The sequence below is a fragment of the Zootoca vivipara genome, chromosome 7, assembly GCF_963506605.1.
Source record: "Zootoca vivipara chromosome 7, rZooViv1.1, whole genome shotgun sequence".
In the NCBI taxonomy this organism is placed as follows: Eukaryota; Metazoa; Chordata; class Lepidosauria; order Squamata; family Lacertidae; genus Zootoca; species Zootoca vivipara.
The window spans coordinates 58,031,207-58,056,604 of NC_083282.1; the positions used below are offsets into that span (position 1 = coordinate 58,031,207).

The 25,398-nt window shown below is 42.2% G+C and overlaps 1 long non-coding RNA gene across 8 annotated transcripts in view; it reads right to left on the reverse strand.

Moving 5' to 3' along the window:
- LOC132592445 (uncharacterized) overlaps positions 1 to 25,398 on the reverse strand; it is a 69,632-nt gene that overhangs the window by 34,137 nt on the left and 10,097 nt on the right. For 2 of the 8 annotated variants that reach the window (XR_009557918.1, XR_009557923.1), the window contains exons 1-2: positions 12,041 to 23,559; positions 4,003 to 7,001 (exon numbers count right to left, since the gene is read on the reverse strand). This is a non-coding gene — a long non-coding RNA (uncharacterized LOC132592445). Of the gene's footprint in view, positions 1 to 4,002; positions 7,002 to 7,411; positions 8,022 to 12,040; positions 23,560 to 25,398 lie in introns of those variants that run through there. The other 6 variants (XR_009557920.1, XR_009557925.1, XR_009557919.1 and 3 more) reach the window with 6 other exon arrangements.

The following is a 25,398-nucleotide window of genomic DNA, read 5'->3' on the forward strand; positions in this document are numbered from 1 at the left end:
ATCGCTTCTGTTCCCCTTTCTTTTCCGTCTCTGAGGCCTGAGCACACCATTATAGTCATAGCGACATACAGTTCTACTGTACCCAGCAACCATTTTCTCTACACCAACTAGTTAACTATGCTAGGCTGCACATTTCTTTCAGGGCCAATTCTGACAGATAGTTAGCTTTATCACACATGTTTGTATTTTTAAAGTGGCATCCCCTCTTAAAAATTTGCCATGAACCTTTTAAAACATGTACCACCAGACTGATACGGCACAAGCCAGTCTTACCTAAAACACAAGCCAAAACTGTGCTAGAACTAGAAGCAGCAACATTCTAAAACAGAAACAAGATAGTAAATTATTTATAAAAAACAGCATACCGTAATTAAACGAGGTGGGGAAAAGGGTGAGGAAAAGACGTTGTAGCAGTGTAACAAAGAACATTCCAACTTTCCACAGTAACCAATAAAATTACATAATAAAAAAATTCCTTACAGTAGCACCTTAGAGGCCAACTAAGTTTGTAATTGGTATGAACTTTCGTGTGCATGCACACTTCTTCAGATACACTGAAACAGAAGTCACCAGACCCTTATATATAGTGAGAGAGTGGGGAGGGATATTACTCAAATCATAAAATTACCTCTGGCTAGTTCTAAACATCTGATTATTTTGCCATCAGAAATAGAACCTAAACTAGTAGCATTCCCAAGCAATTCAAAACAAAAGTAGGACCAGAGTCTTCACCATCCTGTATACTGCACATAGGGATGAACGGGTCAACCAATTTCTGTCCTGTACTGTTTTTATGTATACACGTAAATGGCTCAATCTCATTTTTGTGCAATTTTAAAAGGGGAAATCCTTTAAAGAAAGGGCAAAGTTTTGTTGCAGTGGGGGTGAGGGATGCCGTACTTCTGTGGTAGACAAGGCAAGGGGAAATCCAAGGGATTTCCTGAAAGACAGAAATTACTTTTTATGTGCTTTGGCTATGGATTTTTGTTTTACTCAAGAGGCTTTATTCACGAGGAATGTATTTCCCCACCTATTGTCACAGGCTACAAAACCCCAAATGGAATAGTAATAATAACCTTAAACAACTATGTGAATGATCAACGAGTTAAAGGGGTTTGTTTCAGCCTCACCAGACAAACCCAGCCAGATGGGAGGGGTATAAATAATAATATTATATTATATTATTATTATTATTATTATTATTATTCTCATATATGTGCCTTCATTCTACCACATGCATGCCAGTCTCCATAACCAAGATTGCTTGAGGAGGAGCAGAGCAGGCAAGACTGGTTTTGTTCACTTACCAGTGCAACCCAAGCCTCTGCAATATGTTTGGAGTTTGCTGTCTTCAGTGCAGCCAACACACATCTCCCAAGCCAATACCAGCAGTCCACACAGTCTCTATATTGATTCTGTCTCACTGCTTCACGTGTACTGGAGCCTCTGTGATATCATTTTATTCTCAACAGAATAGGAAGGCATATAGAACAGCCACCACTGACATTACAGACTAGTCAAACTATTCCTTCCAGTAGCACCTTAGAGACCAACTAAGTTTGTCATAGGTATGAGCTTTCGTGTGCATGCACACTTCTTCAGATACACAGATACTACGACAGACCAACACAGCTACCTACCTGTAACTAGTCAAACTTTGGAAGTACACATGGGTGGGGCAGACAAAGGAAGAGATGGAGAGTCTTCTGCTTCCTTCTGCCCCTTTTCACCATCACACATTTTAAAGACTTGCTGATGAGACCATTACTACAACAAAGTTACAGTCCTGTGCACACTTTCATGGGAATAATCCTTGTTAAGTACAATGGGTCTTCCCTTTGAGTAAGCATGCACAGAGTTGTGCTGTAAATAAGTTCAGACTTTTACTTAGGCAGAAGCACCCACGTGCACAATTATACAGAAAATAAGAATGTGAAGTTCTTTAGTCATTTATGGGACACAAGTTGAGTTACAGATTCTCGAAGCACAGTGTGTGTGTGTGTGTGTGTGAGAGAGAGAGAGAGAGAGAGAGAGAGAACTGGCTGTTTGCCGGTTGTTTCAGTCATCAGCATTCAGCACTATCCAAAATATTTAATATTACAGTATTATTATTGATTAAATTTGTGTATGTTACAAAATTGTTAAAAACGAGATCCACAGGTATAGACGAAACAAATAAGCCTTGCGTTCACAATTTGGCTTTTACAAATAGCCAGTGCTTAGGGAAAGGGGGGAGAGCTTGATTGGGATCATAATGTGTAGGTGGCTTTAACCATTTCTCCTGCTACAGTTCTGAGCCATGTTGCTTCCTTTGTAGCTGCTATTTACATGTGAATAAAGGCTCCCAGTGGAGTGAATGGAGCTCCCCCCATGCAAATACTAGGCCCAGTTTCTATTGGAACTGTGGTGGTGGGGTGGGAAGGTTAACACCCTCCCTGGTACTGATCCAGCTCAGGGCATACAATTGCTCTTGAGTGCTAGGAAAATGTTGCACTCAAGAGCAAACCATATGAATAATGTAACACAGGAAAAGCCAACATGGGGCCCTACAGATATTGTTTGATTCCAACTCCCATGAGTCCCAGCCAGCATGGCCAAGGGTAAGGGATGTTGTGAGTTTATGTCCAACATCATCTGAAGGACACCACACTGGCTAGCCCTGTAGTAATGTGCCGTTTGGCCCAAAGGCAAGTAACTCAAAACGTTCTTCCTCAAAGCACTCTGCAGTCTCTTTACTTTTCTGGAGCCTTAGCCAACACAACAATTTGAAAATCAAACTGCTCTTCTTCATCTGCAAGAGTAAGGATAATTGTTCAATCTAAAGATTAATCATTTATATACTGAGCCTAAGAAACTCTGGCAACGTGACCAAGATAGAGAGGTCAATGAAGAATGACTTCACAAGAAAGCTAATTTTATGTGGGGAAGGGCCTAGATCAGTGGAAGAGCACATGCTTTCCATTCAAAAGGTCCTAGGTCCAACTATTGGTGTCTCCAGATAGCGATGGGAAAGACTCCTGCCAGAAATTCTGCTCACCTGGATCGTGGGCGGCAGTTGCGGCGTGGCTCGCTGCCATCGGCAGGCTCTTTTCTCTGCTTCCAGCAGCTGGCGAGAGATGACATGACCTCTCCCCGCTGGCTGAGGTTGTGAGGTAGAAATTTGAATTTAGCCTGCTTGTGAAATTGACCAATTACGGACATGCTCAGGAGGCTGGCACAGTGGGGGGTGGAGCTGGATGAAGACTCCTGCAGGGTTCTGGTCCTATTCCCAGATATAAATTAGGCCCGTCTCCTTACCCTTTACTGCAGTTTAACGTTTCCAACCAGAAGTGCACCCATCGGTTCCAAAAGTTACGTTCCCAGCTATGTAAAGGCCACTGGATGGGAACTTGCCTGGAGCTTTTATGGGAATTATTCCAAGTTGATACACACACACATAATTTGGGAAGGGAGGAAACTCAAAGGGACCTGCTATACAACCAGGAGTATTTTCTTCTCCGCATTATCTGTGGCCTAGTTCAATCCAAGAAGTGGTCCCGAGATGCCTTTCCTTCTGCTCACACGACGCCCCAGTGGTGGGCTCCCTGGACAGCTGCAGTCAGGCAGTGCAGATAGTACTGAGCTAGATGGACCAATGGTCTGTCTTAGTATAACGGAGTGTCCATGACCCCATTTTATATTTTTATTTTAAAAATTATATCCCACTTTTGTTGGGGAAAAATCAAAAACAGTATGTTTTCACTGGGTAATGAATTTATCAAGTATGTGCTCAGAGATGCTAGTTGCAAGGAATAGTATGGGCATCAATAAAGAAGGGAGCTAATAACTGTAAACAAATTACAGCCAATAATGTCATCTCATTTGTTCATACTTTCTATGTTGAATTCAATTCTTCAACAATTCTATTTGGGTCTGTAAGAATTTGTGCCATACTCTGAAAAAGCAAGATCTAATCTTAAAACAGCAGAAAACCAGAAGCTTATGTGCACTCCTGTGCCTTACCACATCAGGTTTTGATGGGACGAAGGAATGGCAAGCATCATGTACCAGATCAGACAGAATTCCTGCTATTAGGCATCATTCTCTCAAAATTCTGTGGTCTGTTGGACATCTGATATAATATTGTTCATGAGGTAAGAATTCTGGGAAAGTAAAGCAAAAGGAAGTTGGCATCAACAGAAGAAACAGCACACAAGTAAAAAACCAACTCCCCACATTTATGTTTCCTTATTTAAAACTGTAGTGTTTATCACATTCTTGAATGTCTGACTCGTGATTTTAAAATTCCCTTTCTCTCATCAAAGGGCCACATTTCCGCGAAGTAATAGAAGTTACCATCAGTTGAAGTCAATGAGAACAATGTTGTCAAACAGCTTCTGATAAGAAATAGGGTGGGGGGGGAAATGTAGCACATCCTTAAATGTTTTATTTACTCCCACTGCACCATTTAAGGGACCATAGGGTTGGCAGTCATGAATACCTGCTGCATTGCAGAGAGTGGTGCTGCTAAAAGGGCTCTACTGCACCCCAGTGCCTCATTTTCAGAAGCAAAAGAAAGGACGTCCTTTGCAAGGCCTCTCCTTCCTTGCAAAAGCCACCAAGAACTATGGTAGCATTTGGAAAAAGGTCCAGTACAAAGGAATTTATACCCCAATAGACAAGCCAATTGGAGCAAGCCAAAATGGAAAAGCTAAACCCCCAAAATTAAAATGTGTGGTGACAGACAACATGCTTGACAATGTTAAAAAACCAAAACATTCCTTAGGGAGAAAGAAGTTATGCTTTATCTTATTCTGATAATACTGAACTTGATGGCACTATGTCTTTCAGTTTGGTGGTGAAAGGGGGACTTCCCAGATGTGCACAAATGCATTTGAAAAAAGTTTGAAAATTTACAAACATCTCCTCCCCAGGCCAGAAGACTGAGAATAATCAGTTAGCTTCCAGGAGCTGCAGAACATCGCAAACATTAGTTCTATTGAGTGGGTGGGTGAGGAGGAACTAGGGAGGTGGGGAATTGGCCTGCTTGATGCTCTAACATTTTATATTGTTCTGAAGGTGAGAATTAGGGTGGCAAGAATGCATGCTGCAAAATAATAATAATAATAATAATAATAATAATAATAAGAAGAAGAAGAAGAAGAAGAAGAAGAAGTAGGGAAGATTTCAAAAGGTGAGAAAGAAAGATGGCATCCTTTTCCTCCCTCGCTGTCCTTTGTGGGCTATGAACAATGTCACAAGACTCTTTTCCCCCCCTCCCAGGAACTGCAAGGTGTTGGCAGTGCCCCACCACATTTTGCATTTGGATCCCATGTATGATACCAACTAGGAATATTGGAAAATTCTGATGAAAATGGAAATAGAAGAAATTGTCCATTTATTTATCATTTCTAGAATGGAAATCAATCCAGCAAATAAGATCAATATTTGCTATTGCTTTCTGGCCACCAATGATATGTTCCACCCGCCTCCCCACGCCCATTTGTAGTGTGTTTCTTTTGCACTGAAACAAATGGGATGGAAGAACGTAACGACAACGTGATTTACGTAGATTACATAGTTAATTATGTACATTAGGCAGGTTACGTAATTTTGCCACAGCAAATAGAAAAACTTCTGTCTTTGGCAGAAGACAAACAGCAGCACAACAAAAATAGTGCCGCATGTGACGAAAACAGGGCAGAACAGAAAGTGGTGCCTTCTTCCATCCCTAACAGGAATTTAAAAAACACAGCACTAGGACAATGTTCCAACTGAACCATGTTCTATAACAGATGCAGTTTCCGTCTTCAAAGAGAATGGAGGGCTTTGCTGACTAGAAAGCCCACATCTCGTTAAATCACCTATGAAAGATAACACACAGCTGGTTCTTTACCTCATGCTAGCCAGCTTCTCTCACAACTGAAGTTTGCAAATCCACTTTAAATCCTAGTTTCAAATCCTGGTGAAGATGGACACCCTGGTTAGCATTAATTATGGCTACTGCTGGTGCACAGTGTTGGTTCCAGCTTTTTTGGCAGTGGCGAGGCACTGTGTCTGATCTGCACTGGGTGGAGGCAGCAGCTTCCTCACTGTGCTTTTACCAGGCCTTGCATGCTTGGGAAATGGGCAGAAACAGCAAGGACAAAGAGGAAGGATAGGGAGGCACTGCAAGCCAACAGTGGGTCTTGTTGGGATGTGGCCCTCATCAGATGCCCAATGACCTTGACCTCTGATACTAGCCCTGCTGGTGCACACAGCATGCCACTCCCCACCCTCCTGGCCCAGTGCAAAGAAAACTATCCCTTTTAAAAATTTGTCACAGATTTTGAAACATCCGTGGAACACATTTTTGAAACTTTGGCTGCAGGGTGAATGAGAGTGAAGTGGGAGAAGCCCTGGTGATCCAATGCTACACGCCACAGCAATCGGATCTCCTCTGACTGTCGCACTGAAATCCTCACTGTATCAAATACTACTCCCCTAGAAATATGAAAGCAGTGGGAGTTAAAGAAAGTTACTCTTCTTTACCCCATACCACAAGGCACAAGCACAAAAGGAGGTAGGCACTGCCTAGAGTGGTACAGTCCACTTGGGGAGTTACCATTTTCAGTGTAAAGAGGGCAATGGCACAGTGTGGTTTCCACTCCCCTTCTACTCTGTAGCACAGATGTACTTCCTTACACATCACACACAAGACTGTTTAAAAATGCATACATGCCACGTATGAAGGAAGCCAACTGTGAGAAAAAGATCAAAACTGGTTAGCCAGGATCTAAAGAGCTACTTTAGGTACACACAAGGACTTGAACATGCCGTGTGAGGTCGTCTTCTTCTTCTTCTTCTTCTTCTTCTTCTTCTTCTTCTTCTTCTTCTTCTTCTTCTTCTTCTTCTTCTTCTTCTTCTTCCAACCCCATTACTCCGTTTCAAGAACTGTCCTCCATGTAGAATACAAGGTCTTCTTTACAGGAATCAGAAGGTTGCAGTATCTCTCACGCACACAGAAATGGTTCTTTGGAGACCTGTTATTTTTATTTTTCAAAATTATAAAAGAAATCTGATTTATTTACTTATTAATCGAAAACTAAACATATGGGTCATGAAAAATCCCCTTAGTTCAGGGGTGTCAAACTCAAATTCATCGGGGGCCGCATCAGCAGTTTGGTCACCCTCAAAGGGCCGGTTGTATCTGTAGGACTATGTGTCCACTCTTTATTATCATAAATTATTGTCACTGCATTCAATTATTACTGTTTTTTGTAATAATGTAAGTAATAACTAGCTCTGAAAGCAGAAACATAGTCAGAATAATGGCAAGATATTCAAATGTACAATTATTGTACAATTTATTGAAAAATGATTTTTGGTAACTGCACTGGGTGGTGGAGGCTCGTTAGGGTTTCATGCAGGACCTTTGCAGAGCTACTAGTACCTGGAGATGCTGGGGTCCTTCTGCATGCAGGACAGATGTTCTGCCAGTGAGCCACCACCCTTCACCAAAGGGACTGGCTGAGGTTGACTCACTGGAGCTGCTCTCCAGGGTTTAAGGGCCAGAAGTATAAAGCAGCATCCTATGTTTCTGAGGAGAGGGAGAGGGAGAGGGAGAGGGAGAGGGAGAGGGAGGGGAGGAAGGAAGGAAGGAAGGAAGGAAGGAAGGAAGAAAAGAGGGAGTGGGAGGGAGAGAGGAAGGAAGGAAAGAGGGGAGAGAAAGAAGAGTAGGAAAGAAGGAATAAAGAAGGAAAGAAAAAGAAAGAGGGAGAGAAGACAGAGATAAAGAAGGAAGAAGAGGGAAAGAAAGAATAAGAACGAGAGAGAGGAAGAAAGAAAGGGAAGGGGGGGTCTCCGCCTTGATTCAGCGCCAGAAAAGAGCGCGTAGGGACCCAGGGGCAAAAAGCATTTCCCGTGCAGCGTGAGGCAGCGGGTGTCCATTTTAGGAGAAGTGCGTAAAGCCTCAGAGTTGCACGTTCGTGAAGCTGAGCCGCCGCTGAGCTCACGTTTATGAGGCTGAGCCGCGGCAGGAGGAGGAGGAGGAGAGGCAAGAAGAGGAGGAGGCTTGCTGGGTCGGTGCCCGGCAGCGCCGTACGGAGAGTCCCGAGCCTCTGGGACGCAGCAGTGCTCTGTAGCACTTTGAATCCTCCTGCTCCTCCACGCGGCGCTGCTGGGTGCTTTGTCTGTGCTTCAGCAGCAGCAGCCGCCGTTTCCAGGCGCCGAGCCATGGCAGGAGGAGGAGGATTCAAAGTGCTATAGAGAACTGCTGTGTCGCAGAGGCTCGGGACTCTCCGTGCGGCGCTGCTGGGCGCTGACCCGGCAAGCTGCCTCCTCCTTCTCCTGCTGTGGCTTGGGGTGCTCCATGCAGCGCTGCTCCAGCCGCCTTTCTACTCCCCCCAGGCCCCAGCTGTTTGTCGGCGCTTTGTCGGCGCGGCGCTTCAGCAGCAAGGTCCCGCTGCTGGGTCCCGCTGGCTGGGGCGCTCGGCGGGCCACATGATGAGGTCTGGCGGGCCGGATTTGGCCCCCGGGCCTTGTGTTTGACACCCGTGCCTTAGTTGTTTTTATCTCACACTGATACCATGAACAATGAATTATTTCGGCCTCAATCCATGATCTGCAACACCAGCAGAGCCTCTGACTGTCAAAAGCATCATCTGCGAGACAGGATAAGGGCATATCTGCCCCAAGTTCAAACACACTTCAACACAAGGAAGAAATGAATGGCTTCATGAACTGAGCCCTGACCATGTAATCCTCTGCTACAGTCATAGGTGTCTGGACCAGAGCCACAGCCACATATGGATACGCCCTAACTGAGTTAAGACAACAGTCTACTACACAGGGCCACCTATGAAGCACACATATTATTTTTACCTGTTTTTGAGACATGAACAGACTTTCTAGGAGAGTTTAATCTAAGTCCCTAAACAAATAAGGAAGGCATTAAGAAAACAAGCACTATTATTCCAGTTATATTAGTCAAAGGCCACAGCAATCAACTTTTACACTTCCTGCTTGCCATTCAATTTAGCAGTAGATCTGAAATTATCTGGAGTCAAAAAAGTGGCCATGGGTAGCCTGACAAGACTCCCCAAAACAATGACACTCAGGAAAGCTGTTGTGACGCATTTAGATTAGACATATTCAACTGCTAGTTCTCTACACGGTCAGATTTTAGCATGCAGACCATGGACTACAGAGGACATCTTGCCACCAACAACCATTAAAAGGTAGCAGAGGCAATATATCAGGTCCTTAGATTTGCAAAAACTGTGAAAAATAGTAGCAGCAACTACATGGGAAGATAAAGTCTGCCAGACCCAAGAGTCTGTCTGCTTCTTTGGAAGGGCAAGGAAAGTACCAAAACGAAAGTGAGGGCTAGTGCATTTTTTCTTCCTCTCTCTCTCTCTCTCTCTCTCTCTCTCTCTCTCTCTCTCTCTCTCCATATATACTGCTGCTACTATGGCAGAAACTACCAATAATGCTATGATAAAGGCAGCCACAGAGAAAAGCAGGATTTAAGATGCACTGCCGTCTTGACAAGAAAACAGGTATCAATGCACATACGTCCACACCCGCATAATTTGTGAAAGAGTGACTACCTGGAGTTAATTGCTCAATATTTTGGGGACCTGACATCAGGACATCCATTTATTCAACAACAATGTTTTCTATATGGTTTTCTAAGTATTGGCTTGGTTTTTTTTTTTAAAAAAAAGTCATTGTTTTCATCCAAATGTAAGCCTAGAAATCCTTCCTTATTTACTATTCCATGTGCTACATTATTGCTATTCCCTGCACTATATTATTGCCAGTTCAAACTACAAGCAGGCTAATGAACTACCCAGAGAGTTCCCATTATCCCCTGGTGGGTCTCATCCTACCACCTGGACTTCATTGTTGTACAAGTCAGACCAAACAGGGTGTTCCAATGTGACTCAACTAAATAATTTGGGATAGATCATTACATATGATTGCACCTGGAGTGGAATTCATGCACCTTCTAAATTTAGTATCCTATTTCTCTGGCAAGTAAACATACAATGCTGCAAAAGAAAGTTCAAGAGACTGCAGGATGCATATATGCAACACGATGGAGTGAATCATTAGAATACTCCCAATTAACTTAGTTTCAAGCAATTATAGGTGTTTTTTTTGGTAAAACACGTATCTGATTCTGACCATAATTTAGGGTTTCACATTGCTTTTGAATTCACATTTGAGTTCAGACTGTTGCAGAAGGAATGGCTGGTAACAAAATAAAGATGTTGGTTCTGGGCGTATGTCTCAGAACCACAAGTAAAATATAATCTGGGGATCTGGAATATGCTAGTGGTAGATGGTGGTGCAGCAAAATGGCCACCCAAGCAGCTGCGTGGCATTGCCCCTGTTCAGGCAAGCAATTCTGTGAGGGGAAGCAGTCGTGCTAAGAGAGATTTCTTTTAAAAATCAAGCTACTTTAAAAAATAAAAAATAAAAAAGGCAACGAACTTACCCTATTCAGAAACATTGTCATCTTTAATACAAGGACACTTGTACTTTATATGTGGCCCTCTTAATAAACAGTTTCAAGTTTATTCTTTTCCATTATCAACACAACCACAACAGAAACCCAACCTTCTTTTTCTTACCCTTGACAAGGCTGGTGGAAATAGTCAACAAAGGCCACACCCAAACCACTGCAAAACACTCCTGAGCGCTGGATTAAAAAATTGCAAAGTGGAACTGTGTTTTTTTTTTTTTTTTGCAAGGGAGGGGCTCAAAGGGTCGGGGAAACCAAGTTCTATAAGCAGAAGGGTGTTGTTTTTTTACGTGCTCTCTTAAGAAACCAAGAGAGAGAGAAAAGCGATAAACGAAATTTTCAAGAAGACTTTATTCTCCTCATAGCATCAGCAAAGCTCCTGACACAAAACCCAATACTGTTTTGATACGACGTGGAAATTAACAGCAGCAGTGCTGCAAGCACTGAATCTACTCTGCCAGCAACAAAATGACCAGGAGTGCAGTTGCCGCCATCTATATTCTTCTGCTGTTAGCTGCGGTGAAAGCAACACATGCAGACACCACAAACAGTTTTGAGTAATGACGTGTAGTTTTAATACAGAGGTTTTAAAAATGTGTTTCTTCCTCACGCCCATTTTTGTTTGTATCTTCTGCCTTCTCAAAGAAGAATAGCAAAATACAGATGCATCACAATGGACCACTACCAAAAATAACACCATTCAGAATCATGTCCAGCTGTTTGCTTAGATGGCACCAATTTTAAAAATGCATAGTTGTTGCACTCCCCTGATATGTTCTATCATGTCTCAGTGTACTTCACAAAAACGGTGGAGTCTTATTGCAATGGAACAATCCCAGGCCTACAAGGGAGAATTATGGTCTCGGTAAGGACTTGGAGGTATTCCTTGTTAAAGAAATACAGTTTGAAACATTGATCAGAATCAGACCTTGCCCTGCCCACTTTGCAGAAAAGAAAACGGAAGCAAGCAGAAAGAAACAAATTAGCCCAAGGTCACAAACCTCAGCCGAGAACAGCAAATTTTCAGACTCTGAAGTAAACCACATAAGCTTCAAAACTACTTTCAGCCAAGGCTCACCTGCCTCCAGTGCCCCTGTATGAATAACTCCGGACACATGAGATGGACAATCTTGCTTTCCTCATCAACCTACAGAAATATTACGCCTCTCTCACTCCTTGTAGCTTTCAGGTTCCATAGAATCCCTTGCAGGAGCTGCCACCAATCACTGAAGAAAGTGGTTTAAAAAAAAACAAGCCCCCAATCCAGATTCACAAAAACAACAAACACCAACATATCTGAGTGTGGTAAGAAAAATAGCAAATCTATCTCCATGCTCAGTCCCAAACACTCAGAAAAGTGTTTTAGGGAATAAAGAAAAGAAAGGAGTTTGTTCCATCCATATTCCTCATTCATGAATCCAGTTCCCAAAAATATTAAGGAACGCCATTATGGATATGTAACCCCTAGTGGTCATGTCTAGAAGACACAAGAGGTGTTTGTTTAGATGGCGTCGGTCAAAATTAATTTAACCAAGCACTCTCCCGACCTACCCAGCTGCATTATAGTCTCCAAGTCCTGCCAGGAACAAGTATGATCTCAGCACCAAGTCGGTCCCTTCCCGGGAGCAGCCATCGCAGTTGTGCCTCCTGTTGCCCTCCTCTGCGGAACTAGCACTGCAGGATGCAAGACTGCCTCTGGAGGAGACAGCTCTGCAGAGCAAGGACTCACACCGGGGGCAAGGGGAAGGGAGAGAGAGAGAGAGAGAGAGAGAGAGAGAGAGAGAGAGAGAGAGAGAGAGAGAGAAGTGATGCACCTACAATGAAAGAATTTCAAATTAGGCATAACACTTGGCAAATAAGAAAGGAAAAATGAAGGTGTGCATGAGGGGATAATATAGGAGGGGTGTATTTGCTGTGTTTCCTTGCCTTCCTTCTTCCACGCATCATGTCTGCCTCCAGAAATGGCTTCCTGATTTTTTCTCTCCTTTCCCTCCGCCTCTTGCTCCTTTGAGCTAGCAAATGTGAATAGAAGACTATGCATATTCACCTTTCTTGGGGCTTTTAAAGCCTACTGGTGAGAATACATCTTGTAACAACACTTGAGAAGACAGAGTACTTTAAAAGAAATTAAGATGGAGAATCAAAATGCATCTGATCTGGTTCCAAAGCCAGCATACTGCTGCCGAATGACTGTCTGTACTTGACTCTCTCTATGCCGGTGAGTCACCAACACAAATCCTTTTACCATCGTAAACCCTTCAATTCATTGGAGCATTTTATGAGAAAACGCCACAAGAAACTTACCCTCTCATGTTATGTGATAATGCTAGTTACTCTGGATTTCATGGCAGGTTCCAAAGAGAAGAGAAGATAGACCCCATCCTCCAGAACAGAACAAATGTTTGACTGGAATTGGCTATTGGATAGTCCAGAATGGAAAATCTGACTCATGAAATGGTTAAAGCAAGCACTATGTCTACCTATATGGTGGGTCCTCATCCCCCCCCACTCCGCTCCCCAGCTTGATCTGGTGGTTTATTCTTCTTGACCGTCCACCTATCGTTCTCCAGCCATCTTAGAACTCTCCATCCCCTCCTTTTAAAACAAAACAAAATGACAGAAAGAAAGCCTCATATATCTTACCACTATCTTCTGTTGCCATTCAATCCCATCACAGCACTGACTTTGAGGTTACACTGACGTAACCTAGGACACATTTCAGTTTTTGGTTTAGTCCAGGTTTTTACATATATACAAGTGGCAGGCACTCTCACTGCCCCACATAGTTTATAATACAAGTAAATAGCTCTGTCTAGTTAGAATTTTTCTAGCTACCCACCAAAGCCTCTTTTTTGTTGTCTCTTCTGAAGCCTATAATAATGTCACGTCATCGTGGCTTGTCTCACAGCAGCCGGAAACACGCCTGTTACTGATGCAACTCGAGTCACAGAATATTTGTTTTTCCTTCTGCGTCACTTGAACCAGTAATAAACTAAACTAATCCACAATACTCAAGTTCCTGCTTTTTTGCTTTTCTCTTTAAATGACCAGCCTTGAGATCACAGACACATTCCAAAATGCCTGATTTAAGGAAAAGGAGGGGTGGAGAGAAGCAAACAGCCAACATTTTAAGTCACAAATTGTTCAGACCCCCTTTTAAAGCAAGAGGAATGGAACATTTAGATTTGATATCCTGGCCCCAGCCAATCTGAGGCAGCTTTTCACCTGCCACTGCCTCTCCCTCCAATGGAACTGTGTGTTTAGAATAAGAGCCCTCCCTAGCCAATCATGTGTAGGCTCAGGCACTCAGTTAATGATGCAGCAGTACAGGGAAGACTATCACATGTGAGCTGGAAGACTGCCAACATGGAGACACGGAGAGAGCAAGGTAAACAACTTTCCAACGCCAAAATGATGACATTTAATTCCTAAACGCTATCTTCCCTTCTTAACTCAGTCCCTTTCAGCTGGCCTGGAGATTCACAGTGTACCTGTTCCCCCTGATGCTTTTTAAACCCAGGAACATGCTAGGCAAAGATCACTGCGTCATCATTCACCACTTTCTGAACTATGCAGATACAGTCCCTCAGATTTAAAAATCCAGAGACTGTCTTTTTAACCCCCCTGCCAACTCCTTGATATTAACCTCTGAAAAACTACTGTTCTCTCTTCCTTCCCCAAATCTGCATTACAGCTACGCAGTGAAATTTTACAACCTGTACCTTCATTCCATTGGTGTGACGCAGGACACAGCCAACAGTATCTAGCCACAGAAAAATAGCATGGGGTGTAAGAGTTCTGGGGGTGGAGTTTAGGGACAGAAAGAAACCCCAACAAACACACACACACACACACACACACACACACACACACACACACACACGAGACAGTCGGTTCAATTCCCCCACCCCACATCCCAATCTGATACGTACGTAAGGAAAAAGAGGAACCACGAATTCTGTTCATCTACACCTGTGCAGTCCTCAACCCTCTGTTTGCGCCGCCGCAGGATAGAACATTCCAGAATTTTCCTCCCATTAACCCTTCCTATGTACGCCCCCCCCCCCTGCGGAATTAACTGCGTTGCATCTTTCCGGTATCATCAGTGGACAAAATCTGCTGGTTCTAAACAAGCTTCAAAATAGTGGTTCTTTTTTTAAAAAAATATGCTGTATGGGTAAAGGAATCATGCTTCCCAATGTTGTTATCACTTCTCTTTCATGAGCTCTCTCTCTCTCTTGCTGCAGCAGGGCTGTTGCTAGTAGACCTATCGACAGAGCTTGCTTTCCCTCTCTCTCTCTCTCCCCCTCTGAGCTGTGTGACGCAGCTCAAAATTCTCCAGGCTGCTCCTTGTGTTTTAACAGCAGAACTGCAGCTTTCCCCAGAGAGCCAATGCCAGCAATACCAGGGCCGGACAAACCAAGAGAAAGTCACTCCCAGGCTAAGCACCCATATCTCTGCGCTCCCTCCTCATCTTGGTTTCTTTGCTTCATTTCCAAGCTTCCCCTTTCTCATGTTCGCATTGTCAGCTTCATGTGGCTTTCCCAGTTACACTTGCTAGCTTAACTCTTTTTAGGGTTGGCAAGCATCTCTTGAAGAGGCACAGCTTAAAAACAGAGCAAAGTTTCGTGTCATTAACCCCCACCAGCTCATTCCCGTTTATAAAGCAACACAAAGCAGATGTTTTCCAATCTTTGAGAAAAACTAGTGCACATCCCAGTGACACATGCGATATAATTTTTGATTTAACACAAAGGGCAGCAAAGGCAATGCAGTTTATAAAAGACAGTTGCTTTTAGGCACACACCCGAGCACGTGCTTTTAACCGTTTCATTTCTGCAAATGTCTGCAAACCTCAAGCATTCCACACTCCACTCAAATACATTTTGGAAATTTGTTAATTTGGGGTGGGGGTAAAAAAACACCCTGTCTCTGGATGCATGAAACTCCGCAGGCCTAGGTCACCAGTGTCTCAGGAGAGGGTTTTTCTTACAATGGCTAATCACTTCAGCATGGTGAGAGGAGCAAATGGTTTTCCCTCCAAAATGTTCCAGGGGTGTGTGTTCCCCTGGCAGCAAGCTGTGTGTTAACCCTTTCTGCCTCACCGATAAGTTTGCCAGGAGTTCAAATGGCCTGTCTCAGCTGTGAGAGGAAACCATTAGGAGCACCAAGGCATGACAAAAGGACCATTTGGGGAGGGATTCTTGAAAATCAGAATATGAAAGACAGAATATTTTGCTATGTTGTGGTAATTCTGAAAGACTAGATAAAAGAAAGGCTCTGGTGATCACCTCAAAACAGAAACATGCCAGCCTTAAATTTGTACAGGAAGGCTGACTGCACAATTTCGATGTTCTAGCAGAGCTGAAGAATCCAGTGATTCTCCCCCTCCCTCTTCTTTACAGAGTTATTTTAGAGTTATTCGCTGCCTGAAAGTGACATCTGTTGTGCACAGATGCATGCAAGAACAAACTTCCAAATGCTAAAACAGTGCACACAGAGATGCAGAGCTCAAAATGTATGTGGAGGCAAGGCAAAGGAGTAGTGCTGGACAACGATAAAGTACAAGGCACTTCCAAGACTCCCAAGAGTTCTGAGTGAACTTCCTTAATGTGTTTGATTCAGCAGCATTTCTTTCAACTCTTTCCCTTCCAAGCTTTTGTCTTGTTGTTTTGATATGCAGAATTATTTTATTCATATTCAGATGAGTTAAATAGGATGCTAAATGGTGACTAATTGGGTTTGGGCAAGGGAGAGGGGATTTCTGTTTGGGTACTTGGGAGTCTGTATTTGGCTAGGAAACGTTGTTACCAAGATAAAAATAAAAAGGATTATTTTTTAAGAACTAGTAAGGCAGTACAACAGCAGTAAGTATTTAAAAGGCAACATTGTTCCTGCTACAAAGAAACTGTGCTTAGTTTTTTTTGCTTGGAAAAGTCAGTACTGTACAGAAGATGCCTACAGGGTTTGAATCCCCGTAACCTTAAAACTGGTGTGGACCCATTTGAGGCTCATTTCACTGTTAACAGCTTTCCCCAAGGATTGGAGCTGCAAGAACTTCCTGGACACTCCATTTGAGGAAGGCTACAGCACATCAGAGGATGCTTCACAATACGACTGCCTGCCTTCACATGTGTTACGAGTACAAACTGTTCCCAAAATTGAACCATGCCCACATATTTCTTTATTTATAACTAGAATGAAACCTGTAATGTACAAATTACAGGGTAAAAGGCACTACAGTGTTCCCAAAAGCTGCAACATGGGAGAATGCCAGCAACAGCATTGGTGAATGATATTTACAAAGAAAAGATTTTTAAGCAGACATGCAATGTCTGTCACTCACCCAGATTATTTTGAGCATCCAAGTGAGGGCAGGTTCATGCTGCGAGTATACATCAGTTTACTGCTAAACCTACAACTGGATGTATCTCTGTGACTAAGGTTCACATTTGACCAGCAGTAGTTTGGTATTAAATTACTGCTCGAAGAGCCAGAAATAGTTTATCACTGTTTCCGTCGAGAAGCCTCAAAAAAGAGACAGTGCAGACAGTTGTGGGGTATGGCTGCTTTTGTTCTACAGAGCAAAAATAGTAGGGTGGTGTTTTAAAAGGCAGTCTCTTCCGCACAACCCTTAAAAGAAGAAGGCCTACTTTTCTTCCCAGCATGGGGGCAAAGCCAAGAGGAACAGCAGTAGTCTAATGCCAACACTGCAAGCATTTAAAAAGTACTTTACTGCTGGAGTTAAATGAGGAAAACAAGCTCCAGCTTTCAAGATGGCAATGGGGGATTGGTCAGGTTCTTGTTAAAGCCATAAAATCTCTTACTGAATATTGGGAGGGGGAGCATGAAAGTTGTATCCCTCAAATTGTTAAAAACTTTGTCTTCAACACTACTAGACAGGTACTAAAATTACGAGTTATTTTGTGGGCAGCCACAAGAATTAGTAGCTTTGGAAGGGACAGAGGGCACACGATAGGAAAAAAAAATTCATTATGAGGTAAAGACAGAATAAATGCATTACGTTTTGACTCTGTACAAACAGTGAAACTAGCATTACTAGCAGAACGACCAAACCACAACAAGGAAACCACATGCTAAAACAGATGCCCTTTGCTGTGTGATCCACTTTGAAATCAGGTATGGAATATGCTTCTTCCTCATTGACTACAAAGCAGAACTGGTTCATATGCAGCTAGCTCATCAAGCAGCAAATCAGGTAAAGGAGGAACTTATACCTGAAGGAGCATCTCCACCCCCATCATTCTGCCCGGACACTGAGGTCCAGTACTTAGGGCCTTCTGGCGGTTCCCTCGTTGCGAGAAGCCAAGTTGCAGGGAACAAGGCAGAGGGCCTTCTCGGTGGTGGTGCCCGCCCTGTGGAAAACCCTCCCATCAGATATCAAAGAGAAAAACAGCTACCGGATTTTTAGAAGACATCTGAAGGCAGCCCTGTTTAGGGAGGCTTTTAATGTTTAATAGATTATTTCATTTCATTTTTCTGTTGGGAGCCACCCAGAGTGGCTGGGGAAACCCAGCCAGATGGGCGGGATATAAATAATAAATTATTATTATTATTATTATTATTATTATTATTATTATTATTATTTCACCAAGATCCAGCTGCTGGAATGGGTTTTATGTGGCACCTGTAGTAGTGCCAATTCCGCTGATCGAAGCAATCAAGTGGGCACATGTGGGGTCAGGCGATCTTGTAGGTAAACTGGTCCTAAGTTATTAAGGGCTTTGCATACTAATAACAGCACCTTGAACCTGGCCCAGGGTATGAGCTTACCCTGGCACTGAAATCATCTTCAGAGGCCCTTTTGCACACCATTCCATTCCCAAGTCTGCTGGGATGTGAGACACATTGAACAGAGCGTTTTCTACAGCAGAAACTTTTTTTGGAATTTGGGAGGTCCACTTGACCCTGCCCTGCTAGCTTTCTATGGGCCCAAACACATCTAACAGGGGGTTAAGGCTCCCCCATTTTCCTAAAGGTCCTTGGTGAGGAGTCATCTCTCTCACCTACCAGCCATTTCCATGTGATACTAAATAGGGAGATACAAAGCTCTGGTACTTCCAAGGCCAGGTTCTGCTTCAGGCTGAAGTGAAGGAGCTCTTCTCTAAAGCAGTTAGAGCACTACTGGCACTGTAAAGGGATTTCAGACTGAATGTTGTCTTCAGTCCACTCCACTAAAAGTGACACTTTAAGACAGTCAGACAAATGCTGACTTAATGAGATACAAGCTCCAAAGTACTTTGATCTACTTTCACATTAAGCATTTTTGTAAGGCCTGGTCCCTATTATTCAATCATTCCCTATTATTCCCTTAAGTTATCTGGCAGTATTGAATTCATTTTCAATATGTTGACAGTGAGTTTTACAAAGCATGCATCTTGGATTGCTGTAAAAATGCTTGCACACTTATTTTAGCAAGTACAAGTAACTGCACACACGGGAACAAACAGCGATAAAACTGAGGAGTGGAACTAAACAGCAGGCATTAATATACGGAACACAAAGTCCTAGCATTGATGAGAGAATGCAGCACCCTATGCCTCCATTTTAAAGAGACAATTATGCAATCACATGCAAGGAATTAATTGAGGGTTTGAATCGTGTTCTGTGGCATCATAGGATATTACTGCTCTACATTTCATTTTAAACATAAAACATACACCATCTGTAATCACCTTTAGTATTAGCATGATGGATGTGACAGCATCAGAAACGGGAGCCTCTTTAAAGATACTGGGGTGGGCCATGGTACGCTATCTAGTAATGTTACTCACTCTGCAGGTGGGGCAAATGACAGGAAGCTGATGGCCTCTGTAAGCAGGAGAGCTGGCGAACCTCTGAAGCCAAAAAGCCAGTAATGCTGAAGAGAATTATTTCCATGATTAGCTGCTAAGAATAGAGACCACAGGGATGCCTCGTAACATGAAGGTACACTTGACAACATAACTGGAAGTTGCAGGGATTGCACTGGTAGCCCATAAATAGCCTTTCTCTATGCTTGACATTCTGTGCTTCATTAGTCATGGAATAAATACAAGAGAAAAAGGGATCAAGACACAAGCACATGCTATGAGGCATGCCCCCAGGGATGCTTGGGAGACGCAGGGTAATAGCGATATGTATAGTAATGTGATGAATTCAAGGGTTGCATATAACCTCTTCATGTCCAATGCATGTTTATTCAGATAGAAGTCCCAGTGTGTACAGCGCACAGGATCATGGCCTTGGCATAAGCTACATGTACAAGAAGCAATAATTCAGAAAAGAAGGTACAGTATGCAGTGGGGTTCTTTGGCCCTACTTCACCTAATCCTTGTGTAGGCAGCATGCAATTCCTTATATTGTCCACAATAAAAGGTAGGGGTAAGCAATGCAAATGGGGGGGGTTGAACAAGAGAATTATTTTTACAGTTTTTACCATATTTCTGAAACCTGCAGGATGAATGATGTTTTGAAATCCATTTTCTAGTACAGGCATCCCCAAACTTCGGCCCTCCAGATGTTTTGGAGTACAGTTCCCATCTTCCCCAACCACTGGTCCTGTTAGCATGGGAGTTGTAGGCCAAAACATCAGGAGGGCTGCAGTTTGGGGATACCTGTTCTAGTACATTAGAATTCTGTTTATTTCCTCTTAAAACCACTGCTTCAAGTAAAATCTCCCCCCCCCCACATATTCTCAACATGCACACATTCCTTGCAGTTGCATGGCAAGACATACCGGTATAGCCTCAAAGGGGAATGAATGTTCAGTGAATCTTACAGTGAGATTTAACAACACGAGGTGATCTGACATGGTGGGGTTAGGGGAGAAATTTGACTCAATTTAAAGGTGAATTACCCAATCCACACTTTCCAAAGAGAATATGCGAACCAAATCCCAGCTATCCTTCAAAATTCAACTTCTCTGAATTTTGTAGCATAGCTTTCCGACCAAGTAATGTGCACAGAAATGCATAATGCAAAATGTGCATAAAAATGAAAATAATGTATCAAAATGTGTTATATTATGGTAAACTGCCTTGCAAAAATGTCTGTATTATGGAAAATTACATCCAATATTGTATATATTGAAAATTATGTACAATATATACAAAATAATATACAATATACAGTGTATACAAAATTATATATAATACACACGCACACCCACCTAGTATTGTAAATATTGTAAATATGACAATGCTGATGAATTCATGAGGATTTTTTTTTTACATTGAAAAAAATGCAATCTAATGTGGAAATGTGAAGAACAGACAAATTGGAGCAATGAGCAACTGAGAGAAACAGGCTTCCCCAAACTAAGGCCCAGGGGCCAGATGCGGCCCAATCACCTTCTAAATCCGGCCCGCGGACGGTCCGGGAATCAGCAAGTTTTTACATGAGTAGAAAGTGTCCTTTTATTTAAGATGCATCTCTGGGTTATTTGTAGGGCCTGCCTGGTGTTTTTACATGAGTAGAATGTGTCCTTTTATTTAAAATGTGTTTTCTGTGTTATTTGTGGGGCATAGGAATTCGTTCATATTTTTTTTCCAAAATATAGTCCGCCCCCCCACAAGGTCTGAGGGACTGTGGACCGGCCCCCTGCTGAAAATGTTTGCTGACCCCTGCCCTAAAATCAAGGTCCAGATAGTTCCTGGGAATTGCAGGCAGGCAGAATTCTGTTGCACTCATGTCCAGCTTGCAGACTTCCACAGGGATCTGGTTGGCCCCTGTGAGAACAGGATATTGGACCAGATGGGCCATTGGCCTGATTCAGCAAGTTCGTCTTATGTTCTTAGCTCTCCACTCATCTCAAATCAGCTTTGTACATATACAACAAGCCTAGTATAATGAACTAATCTGCCACAATGTATTTAATTTAAAAAAAACCCAAAACCCCACAGTATATACTCAGCTTAAAAAGGGCTTGACCTAGACATTATGATGCCTTGATGACACTACACATCTTTTCTAAATTTCTCCTATGCTGCTCAGCATCTGCTTTCCCTTTCTCCTGGTTAATCCAGAGTGGGTTAAAGAGCACATCCTTGGTTTATCTCACCAACCAGATGCACTATCCATTCTTGGAATCTGGAAAATCGCCAGGCTACAAAGGCCGTAACTTGAGCATAAGCATCCAGATTCACAGATTAACTACGCAAGAAACACAATGACACTTAAAAAGAATATCAAAGAACAATCATGGTCATGTACTTGTCTGTTACACTTTCACCCTAAACACACATGACAACTCTAGAATGAGCAAATTACAGCAATCTCTTAATTTGGAAGTACTAGAGTGTCCAACGTATTTTAAGTTACTGCTAGATAATCAAGGTTGTGTGAGTTTTGTATTGTTTCTTCAATCATTTGGTTAATTTCTGTTCAGAACTTCACAATGCCCTTAAGGAGCTGCTGTAAATGTATTGCTTAATATTCCTGTTAAGTAAAGAGTTAAAAAAATTAAAGGCCTGGTGTTTTGTTTTATTTTAAAAGCAAAGTTCAAAGGAAAGGGGAAGTTGATGTAGCAGCAGATACAGAGAATTAAGTCAGAGTTATGTAACACCTCTGCTGGGACATGGACAGGACAGCAGACGGCTTGCTTCACGAGCTAAAAATAGAATAATCCCAATTACAGCCACACTTCTACTTTTTCAAGGTTTCCTGTTTCATGAGCCCACAGAAAGCTCATGAATGGACAGGGTAGGAAGATAAAAGTGTTTGTCCCTAGAGCTCACTTGATTTTGTATTTTAACTGAAGGAACACAAGTTTCTGACAGAGCTATACAATGGAATAACATATTGTCTCTTTCCAAAGTCACCTTTCTGGGCTATGAGATTCTGGATCTAAGCAGATCAGATGAAAAAACTTTCAAATTCTGTCCTCTCAAACAGCACAATAAGAGCACAAAATGCTGCATACTAGGAAATGAAGGACTCAGATGATGATCTTCTGTTCAGTAGTCAGACAATTGTAAGCAGAAAATAAATATAATTTTCCAAAGAACTCAGAATTACACTTGGGTCTCTACTCCCCCAAACTCTGTGGATAAGCAAAAGTTATGCTTTTGTGGAATACCAACAATATGTGTTGGGAGGGAGGGTATGATTTTCTTTATTTATTAATGAAATATGATATTGTGTTTGGCTGTTTGTCTTTAGGAAACTGAAATTATACAATTATTAAGATAAGATCTTAACTCACTGGTTTATTTTTTTCTGCAAGTGGGTATTGTGTGTGTATGTGTATATATGTATGTTTATGTTGATGGTGTGTGTGTGTGTGTTGAGGAAAACAGATTGTGAACTATTAATTATGGTTAATAAATTCTGATCATGAAGTTACACATCAAAAAATAATTTAATTATAAAAGGTTAAATGAAATAATTTAATTATATAATGTTAAGTGTCTATATTATCCCAAGTGTTGTTATTGTTATCTGGAAAGACTTAACTATTCAGCAACTTAGCTAATGAAGAATAGTTACTTAAATTCAGTGACTTTATTGGAAAGGGGCTTTAATGCTTATGTTGGAAAAGCTGAGGAGTAATTAGCATTTCTACTGGGATTTAAAAGATTACAACGTATAATTTTCTCCCCCACATTTTCCCCCCAAATGTTATTGAAAAAAATGAAAATAATTATCAAACAAAGTGTTGCCTTCCAAGACAAATGCATGTACAGATGTTGTCTTGTATGCAGCCATCCACATGGCAGCAAAACAAACTTGGAAAATCTTTTACTCATAGAAATTGCTCACATTCACAGGGTATACCCCAATCTAAAGCTGCTGTGACTGAGACGGAACAGAGATTGTGGTACTATTATTACTAAACAATATATATAAATGGGGTCACGAAGAGTCGGACACGACTAAACGACTAAACAACAACAATATATAAATACCTTGGAGTCAAACCCATCTTTATTTGTTATTCCTCTTATCACCCTCCGATGGTGAGATAATTTGGAGGGTGGAAAAATAAAATCTGTTGGGATTCACTTACCGCAGGCATAGGCAAACTCGGCCCTCCAGATGTTTCGGGACTACAACTCCCACCATCCCTAGCTAACAGTTGTAGTCTCAAAACATCTGGAGGGCCGAGTTTGCCTATGCCTGACTTAGCTATTAGACCAGCCTTTCTGAAGTTGAGTCCCCAGATGTTGGACTACAACTCCCATCATCCTTAGCTAGCAGGACCAGTGGTCAAGGATGATGGGAGTTGTAGTCCAACAACATCTGGAGACCCAAGGTTGAGAAATGTTGGATCAGACTATGAACAGTTAAATGGGAAGCATAACTTAGCTGCTCAGAGTGGCTGGGGCAACCCAGTCAGATGGGAGGGTATAAATAAAAAAATATTATTATGAAAATGCTTTATTTCACACCTTGGTGTTTGAGTTCTTGATTAAATGTGTGTTTGATTGCACCCATCTGGCAATTATTTGAATTTTGAACCTTGTAACAGGGATTCTCAAATTTTTTACCTCTAAAGCCCAATTAAGACAGTCAGAAATTACCGTAATGAGGCCCACCAATCACAAAAGGGTGGTGTAGGGGCAGGTCCTGTCACAAAATCATGACAGACTGAGGCAGAGTTTGACATGATCAGCTGGAAATTACTAAGGTCTTCTACTGTGGCAGCATTTCTATTTTAGGCAGAATTTGCAGATCCAGAGGCTCTACATGGAGGCTTTTTCTTTTACACTTTTCCCTTCGCATCCCCCATGTCTTGCAAATCATTAGCTCCCTCTGGTAATTTCTTCTTCCATCTCCCCTTCATACTCAACTTATATTTTATTCTCCTACCACACCCCCAAACTGCCAGCTCCCTTTATCTCTCCTCCTTGAGGGACATTCGCTGATTTCTCTTCATAACAACTTTCCTCTCTTAAACCCTTTTCTTTTCTCTGTTTATGTATTACAACAGGCACCCCCAAACTGCGGCCCTCCAGATGTTTTGGCCTACAACTCCCATGATCCCTAGCTAACAGGACCAGTGGTCAGGGATGATGGGGATTGTAGTCCAAAACATCTAGAGGTCCGAAGGTTGGGGATGCCTGTATTACAATCATAATCACCATCATATTCCAGTTTCCTTCAACACTTCCTCTAGCATATTTTCCAGTCAAAGGAGGGACACCCTCCTTTCCTCGTCCCAACGGCATTTCTCTGTCTCCTAGTCACCTTTGTTGCACATACAATGAGTTGCTGGTGTTGGCATTAGTTCAGCCAAAAGGCTATGGCATGTTAGAGGGTGGAGAGGCCCATCTCAAAATAACCCATGACCCACTTTTGGGTCCCAGCCAGAGTCAGTCAAGCAACCATCAGCTAATAAATACTAGCTTCCAAGAACAGCAATGGTTGTAAACAAACACTATTACACAAACCTCAGTTAACAGCACTAGATATTTATGATGGAATGGTAATTCTTTCCAAGGCTATGCTTCCCCTGTAGTATACCTTTTCCTCTTCAAACATTCCCCCCGTGGTAGCCATGATATGTACTGCTCTGTCCCCATAGCAGCCATTTTGTGTTATGCCTCGCCTCCATGGCAGCTAGTTTGGGATTGGTGCCCACTGCACTCTTTCAAAATTCAGAATTTGTCCACCGGTTCAAAAAGGTTGGCAACCACTGATCCAGTTGATTATGTAATTTCATATAACCTGGATTTCCCCAAGGACAGTTATTCCTGTGGTGCTAATAATATTTCCCCCCTTTTGGTTTATTATCTGTTGCTGTACTTCTGCTCTGATTTTATGTCTGAATTTGTAATTTTGTTATGGCCTGTGGCTGAAACAAACAAAACATAATTAACCAATGATAAAAATGCAACTGTTAATGTTATATTAAAGGTTACTTTAAAATGTGTTCTATTTTGCTTTTATTACTGCAAAGCTAAACT